The sequence below is a fragment of the Muntiacus reevesi genome, chromosome 6 (genome assembly GCF_963930625.1).
Source record: "Muntiacus reevesi chromosome 6, mMunRee1.1, whole genome shotgun sequence".
NCBI lineage: Eukaryota > Metazoa > Chordata > Mammalia > Artiodactyla > Cervidae > Muntiacus > Muntiacus reevesi.
The window spans coordinates 112,021,241-112,028,273 of NC_089254.1; positions in this window are offsets into that span (position 1 = coordinate 112,021,241).

The window sequence follows — 7,033 nt, forward strand, 5'->3', positions numbered from 1 at the left end:
TCCCCTTCCCGCCCTGCCCCCGAACCCTCAGGAGGCTGGGCCATCGAGGGAACCGTGCAGGTTAGGGCCCGGGGCATGGCGGGTGGTGTGCGGCAGTTCAGGGCCAGCCTTCGGGGTCCCTGCCAGGGGCAGTGCGGCTTGGGCGTGCTGCCCGGGGAAGCTCACCGAGGCCCAGTGACCAGGGTTTGGGGGCCTCCCATGGGCTTCCCAGGTAGCATCAGAGGTAAAGAACCCACCTCCCACTGCAGGAGACGAGAGATGTGTTCGATCCGTGGGTTGAGAAGATCCCCTGGAGGAGGAGATGGCGGGCCACGGTCCATGGGGTCACAGAGTTGGGCATGGCTGAGCGACCTAGCACACATGCACACACGTGTCTCTATGTTGCACCTGTGTCCCCCGGGAGAGCAGAGCCCACAGCGCGGGCCGGGCTGGCCCAGAGCTGGGGCTGCTGAGTGCCGGGGTAGGAGCCCCACACGTGCCGCGCTTTGGGGATGATCCCGGGCACCCAGGGTGTGCACTGCTGCTGCGGCACCGGCAGGGCGGCTGCCTCTCCACCTCTCGGCCCTCCTTTCCCTGGGACCCCACACCCGCGGAGCCCTCTCCCCATGCGGCCGGCAGGGGGCGCTGGGGCTGCACACAGCACACCCAGGGTCAGACGTGTATGTGCACGCTTGTACACACACACACACAGAAGGGGAGGGTTCCCGAGGGGAGGAGGGCCTCAGCCCGGTGTGGAAGCACGGAGGGCTGACGGGACAGACCGGGGGACAAGATCTGGCCTCCCCGCCCTGTGGACGCGCCCCCCGCGGGCGCTGGCCCTGCCCCTGCCGCCACTGCACCACCTTCGGGACGCGACGCCCTCTGGGGCCACCCAGCCCACTGCAGGCAGCCCTGAACCCGTGGGGTCTTGGTTCCCCATCCCGGGATGGAACCCGCTGCAGCGGGAGCGCGGGGAGTCAGTCCCTGGCCCGCGGGGAAGCTCCGCCCTGGTGTATTTGGCCTCCTTTCCTGCTAAGGCCTGCTGCTGGTTTAAGTATTTTCTCAGCCCCTCCCTCTGCTGGGCGTGTTTCCCCGGCCGCGGGCCCTCCCTGCCTGCGAGCCTCAGGGCCCAGCGCTCAGGGCGGGCTCTTCAGGGACCCCACCTTCCCACCCAACCCCACGTCCCTCCCTCCATCATCCGTGGTGATTTTAGCTGCTGCTTTTGTTCAGAGTTGCACATGCTCGCCGTAAAAAGAGTCTGTTGATTCTTTAATTTGATAAAATTACAAAAAGAACTCCCCGACCCCCACCCACGGCCGCCTGAACCCCGCACTGCACGCCGCGTGGCACAGAGGTGGACGCGCAGGACTCACTGAGGTCTGACGCTCAGCTGAGCAGAGAGAAGGACAAGCGCCGTGTGCAACTGCGGGGCACACAGGCCTGGAAGGCCTTGTCGCCCATCTGGGGCTCCGGGCAGCCTGGGCAGCCGCCGTCTCAGCTGAGGGCCTTCCTTCCGAGCCGCTCCTGGACTCCTGGGGCATCTGCATCCCACCGTCATCGTGGCGGGCGGGTCCCCTGCAGGACCGCGGGGCAGGTGTGGACAGAGGAGGAGACCCCGGGCCCCTCTCGGGTCAGGCACCTTCCCCGGGGTTGGCTAGGCTGAAGCATGAAACCCGAGGACCAGGAGGCGGCCGTGCAGAGACCGCCGGGGACAGGGGTGTCTGGGGTCAGGGAGGCCGCAGGGGGCAGGGCCTGCGGGGCGGCGTTCCTGCCCGCGGGCACTGTTCTGAGCGTGCCGCACGTCTGGGGGCAGGGGCAAAGCCCGGCACGGAGAGCGGCTGCTGGCCGTTCAGGGTCTCTCTGGAGTGCAGAGCCATTTGGTGAGCGTGCTGGGCAGGGACACCGAGGTCAGCACAGCTGCCGACCCTGGCCCAGGGCTGCTGTCTGGGTCACTCGGGCAACACCCGTGCCAGCCTGGTGACCAGACCTCCTCAGCGCTGCGAGGCTTGAAGAACACGTTTCCAACCTGGCTGCCCCTGGGGGCGGCGCCCGGAGGCGGCGCTCCTTCAAGGCCCAGCGGAAGCGGCCACCCCAGACCCCCGTGAGCCGCGGGGTCTCCAGGGGTTCTCCGCCGTCTCTGGCACTGAGCGCCTTGTGTGACAACCTGCTGCCCCCTCGCCTGTCTCTGCCGCTGCACCCCCCCCAGGAGACATCAGCCACCCTCTGGGCACCTTCTGGGGTGTCACAGCCGGTGGGGGCAGGGAGACCCCGGCAGGAGGCGGGTGGGAGGCTCGGTGGCTGTGCCCCCCTGGCCCAGCCCCCTGTGAGGAGCGGCCAGTCGAGCGAGTCCGTGGTTCCCGGACACCTGATCTCGGCCTCTGCTCTCATCCGCCAGCTCACACCCTCCCCAGAGGCGTCCTCGCTCAGTTTCCATGAGCAGGAGGCGCCAGACTGTGCTGAGGGGCTTGCAGAGCACATTCAGTCAACAGTAACTGAAGACAGAGCTTCAATTATTCATGGCGTCGGCAGAAGCATCAGTCTCATGAGGCGCTGCCATCTGTGCCAATGCCCAACCCACAGGGACGTGCAAGTGGCCCACGGGTGGGGAACGTGGCTTCTCGCACCCTCTGCGGGGGCTTCAGGCCACGCAGTGCCCAGTGCCACCCCCAGGGCTCAGCTACCAGGGCGAGCGGGCAGCATGGGGCACCTGGGTGCCAGGTCCCCGGGCACCAGCCCCAAGGGGAGGTCATGGTCGCCCCGAGAGGTCACGGCCCCCCAGGGAGGTCATAGCTACCCCCAGAGGTCATGGCCCCCCAGGGAGGTCACAGCTACCCCCAGAGGTCACGGCCCCCCAGGGAGGTCACAGCTGCCCTCAGAGGTCACGGCCCCCCAGGGAAGTCACAGCTACCCCCAGAGGTCACGGCCCCCCAGGGAGGTCACAGCCCCCATGAGAGGTCACAGCTACCCCCAGAGGTCACGGCCCCCCAGGGAGGTCATGGCCCCCATGAGAGGTCACAGCTACTCCCTGAGGTCACGGTCCTCCAGGGAGGTCACAGCTGCCCTCAGAGGTCATGGCCCCCCAGAGAGGTCACAGCTACCCCCAGAGGTCACGGACCCCCAGGGAGGTCATGGCCCCCATGAGAGGTCACAGCTACCCCCAGAGGTCACGGTCCTCCAGGGAGGTCATGGCCCCCATGAGAGGTCACAGCTACCCCCAGAGGTCATGGCCCCCATAGCAAGGTCATGGCTGTCCCCAGGCCTGCAAGCTGATGTCCAGCGGGAAGGGGTCTCAGGCCGACAGTGGACAGTGGCCCGCAGCACGGGTGGAATTCCCACCTCCCGGGAGTCCCGTGTGTGCTCTGGCAGCCTACCCAGGGAGCACAGTGGGTCCGCAGGTCGGCACGGGCAGATAGTGGGCAGAGGTGCAGCAGGGTGACCAGCTGCACTGCCGGCCCCCCAGGTCACCGGGCATCTTCAGATCCTCCTCCAGTCACTCCAGGGCCAGGGGAAGGAGGCAGGCCTGCTGGGGCAGAGGGCAGAGGGCAGCTGGATCCAGGTCCAGACGCTGGAACAGCCCGAGCCCGAGGTTGGGGGTCAGGACAGAGCGTTCGGGTCAGGTGGACTTTGTCCAGCCCAGCCCAGCCCTGGGGGCAAAGGGCCAGAGAGTCTGCAGACAAGAAGCGGGGTGGACACAGCATGCAAGGACAGGGGTGGTCCCAGGGGGAGGGGAGGCCGCTCGTCACCCCTCAGTAGCGTGGGGGCCACCAGCAGGGTTGCACCCAGCCGTGGTGCACCCCATTATCCCGGTGGCTCCAGTGGGAGCTGAACGCCACCCTCTGAGGCGCCTCGGGGTGGCCGGGCAGCCTTCCCTGCCCCAGAGCACGCTGTGCCCACTCTGGGACTGCCGTGACGTCTGGGGCTGCTCGCCTGGAGCGACCCTCATCCTGCCCCTACCGGCGTCCTGATGCCTGGCCTGTCAGCGCTCCTCAAATGTCACCCCAGGCTTCCCGACTCGGTGAAGTGAAATCACACTTGCACACACCCTGTGTGAACACTGGAGACCATCCACAAGCTGTTTTCCTGGCCCTCCCAAGGGGTGCGGGGCCAGTCTGCTCTGGGCCGCTGGGAGCAAGCCTGCTCAGGGTTGCTGCCCTCCCGATCCACGTGTTCCGGGGGTAAACATGTACCGGGGGGACCAGGAGAGGGGAAGAGCAGGCCCCGGCGCAGGGGGGAATGTACTTGGGCCTGCCCCGCGGGGCGCTGGGCCGAGGCCCCCTGCGTGGGTGCCCCCACGGCGGCCGCCCTGGGAGGTCCACTCGCTGAGTCGCCCTTTGGGCTCCCGGCGGCCGCGCCCCATGTGAATCAGGGCTGCCCGGCTGGGTGGGGCCCCAGACTCCATGAGCTAATGGCGTTGTCTCTAATTGTGGCTGCAGGTCTGCTGGCACACAAGTGGGCATTGGAGCCCCGCCTGGCCCAGGGGGTGGGGGGTGTTGTGCCCAGACTGTTGGCTGCAGGCCCCCCGGGGCCTGGAGTTCTAGCCACCTGTTCACAGCCGCCTCCATCTCCCTCATGACCTCCTGGCAGGCAGGGCCCTCAGCCAGTCACTCTGCATCCCAGGGCCTCGCCCCGGGTGTGGTCAGAGTTCTCAAAGCGTTGGATGAACAAGGGCCTGATACAGCTGCGGAGGGCAGGGAGCGATGACCAGAGGGAAGGGACCATCTCTGGGCGGGGCGTCCGGCGTCCTGAATTCCTGACGGGTGTTCATCCTTGAGAGTCCAGGGCAGGAAGTCAGAACACCTGAGAATTTCCACGACTCTAATGCTGATTGCTTAAAATGACTGAATCATTTTCCTATGATAGGTTGTGTTGAAAGCTTGAGGGCCTGGGACTTCCCGGTGGTCCGGTGGTTAATTAAGACTCCCGGCTTCAAAGGCAGGGAGCTCGGTGTTCCACCCCTGGTAAGAGGACTAAGATCCCACATGCCACTCAGTAGCCGCCCCCCCAAAAAAAAAGTTTGGTGGCTTTTCTGTTTCCTTTATTTTTATGTATTTACGTTTTTGGCTGCCCTAGGCGGCTTGTGGAATCTGAGTTCCCCAACCAGGGATTGAACCCGGGCCCCCAGCAGTGAAAGCACCAGGAAGTTCCCTTTGCTATTTTAGAAAGATATGATAATAAATGCACCATTCTCTATGATTTAAAACAGCTCTGGCCACAGACTACCTTTATCGTTCTTAAAATACTTGCAGCATTTCTCAGACCCTCTTCATCACCGTGGATGTTTAGAGAGTTCTGTTTAAGGAGGAACATTAGGTCCGGGACGACGTGATGAAGACCTGGACCCCCCGAGGACGCTGCTCCTCAGCGCATCCCGCAGGGTTTGAACGGAGTGCTGGGCCTATGTGCCGACTGCGCTGCAGTTTGTGGGCTGGAATGACTCACGGGCCCTCGGGCACATTCTGCCCTGCCAGCGGCTCGCAGGGAGGCTGCGTGGACCTCTCCCACACGGGGCACAGCCCGGTTCCTGAACCTGCCCACACCGCCGTCCCCGTTCCCAGCTCTGATGTGACTCCAGGGGCTTCCCCAGCTGGCAGTGTCTCTGTGTTGATTAGCAAGCTCTGATCCTTCTGGGGGCATGATCATCTGTTTTCCCGTCTTACTGATTTCTCTTGGGATTCAAAAATACATGTGAATTTCCTGAGAACTGGAAGGAAGTTCTGCGGGGAAACAGGACTCAGTCAGGCTTGGCCATTGGCCGGCCAGCCACAAGTCAGTGAGCGGGTCTCTGAGGCCAGCACCCTGCGGGCGGAGCAGCATGGGCGCAGCCCGGGCGGCCTCAGGGGGCGGGGTGGGGGCTGCAAAGGCCCCTAGACTGGCCTTTAGGTTCCCCCTGGCTGGGGCTAACAGTGCTTCTGTCGGGGGCAATCAAACAGGTGGGCACTGAGACATCTATCTGGCACAGGGAGAAAGGAGAGGTTCTATTTAGATTTAATTTTTGTTAAAAAAATATTAAAAATTTGGGCTTCATTGATATTTCATATATAGATCCACTTTAAAAAAAGAAATTTGGCTTTTCATTTTTGTTACTCAGTCACTAAGTTGTATCTGACTCATTGCAACCCCATGGACTGCAGCACGCCAGGCCTCCCTGTCCATCACCATCTCTCAGAGCTTACTCAAACTCATGTCCCTCGAGTGGGTGATGCCATCCAACCATCTCATCCTCTGTCGTCCCCTTCTCCTCCCACCTTCAGTCTTTCCCAGCATCAGGGTCTTTTCCAACGAGTCAGTTCTTCACATCAGGTGGCCAAAGTATTGGAGCTTCAGCTTCAGCATCAGTCCTTCCAATGAATACTCAGGACAGATTTCCTTTCGGATGGACTGGTTGGATCTCCTTGCAGTCCAAGGGACTCTCAAGAGTTTTCTCCAACACCACAGTTCAAAAGCATCAATTCTTCAGCTCTCAGATTTCTTTATAGTCCAGCTCTCACATCCATACATGACCACTGTAAAAACCATAGCTTTGACTAGATGGACCTTTGTCAGCAAAGTGATGTCTCTGCTTTTTAGTATGCTGTCTAGGTTGGTCATAGCTTTTCTTCCAAGGAGCAAGAATCTTAATTTTGTGGCTGCAGTCACCATCCACAGTGACTTTTAGAGACCAAGAAAACACTGTCACTGTTTCGATTGTTTCCCCATCTATTTGCCATGAAGTGATGCGACCAGATGCCATGATGTTCGTTTTTTGAATGTTGAGTTTTAAGCCAACTTTTTCACTCTCCTCTTTCACCCTCATCAAGAGGCTCTTTAGCTCCTCTTCACTTTTTGCCATTAGAGCAGTATCATTTGCACATCTGAGGTTGTTGATATTTCTCCCAGCAATCTTGATTCCAGCTTGTGATTCAACCCAGCATTTCGCATGATGTGTTCTACATATAAGTTAAATAAGCAGGGTGACAATATACAGCTTTGACATACTCTTTTCCCCATTTTGAACCAGTCAATTTTTCCATGTTCGATTCTGTTGCTTCTTGACCTACATACAGATTTCTCAGGA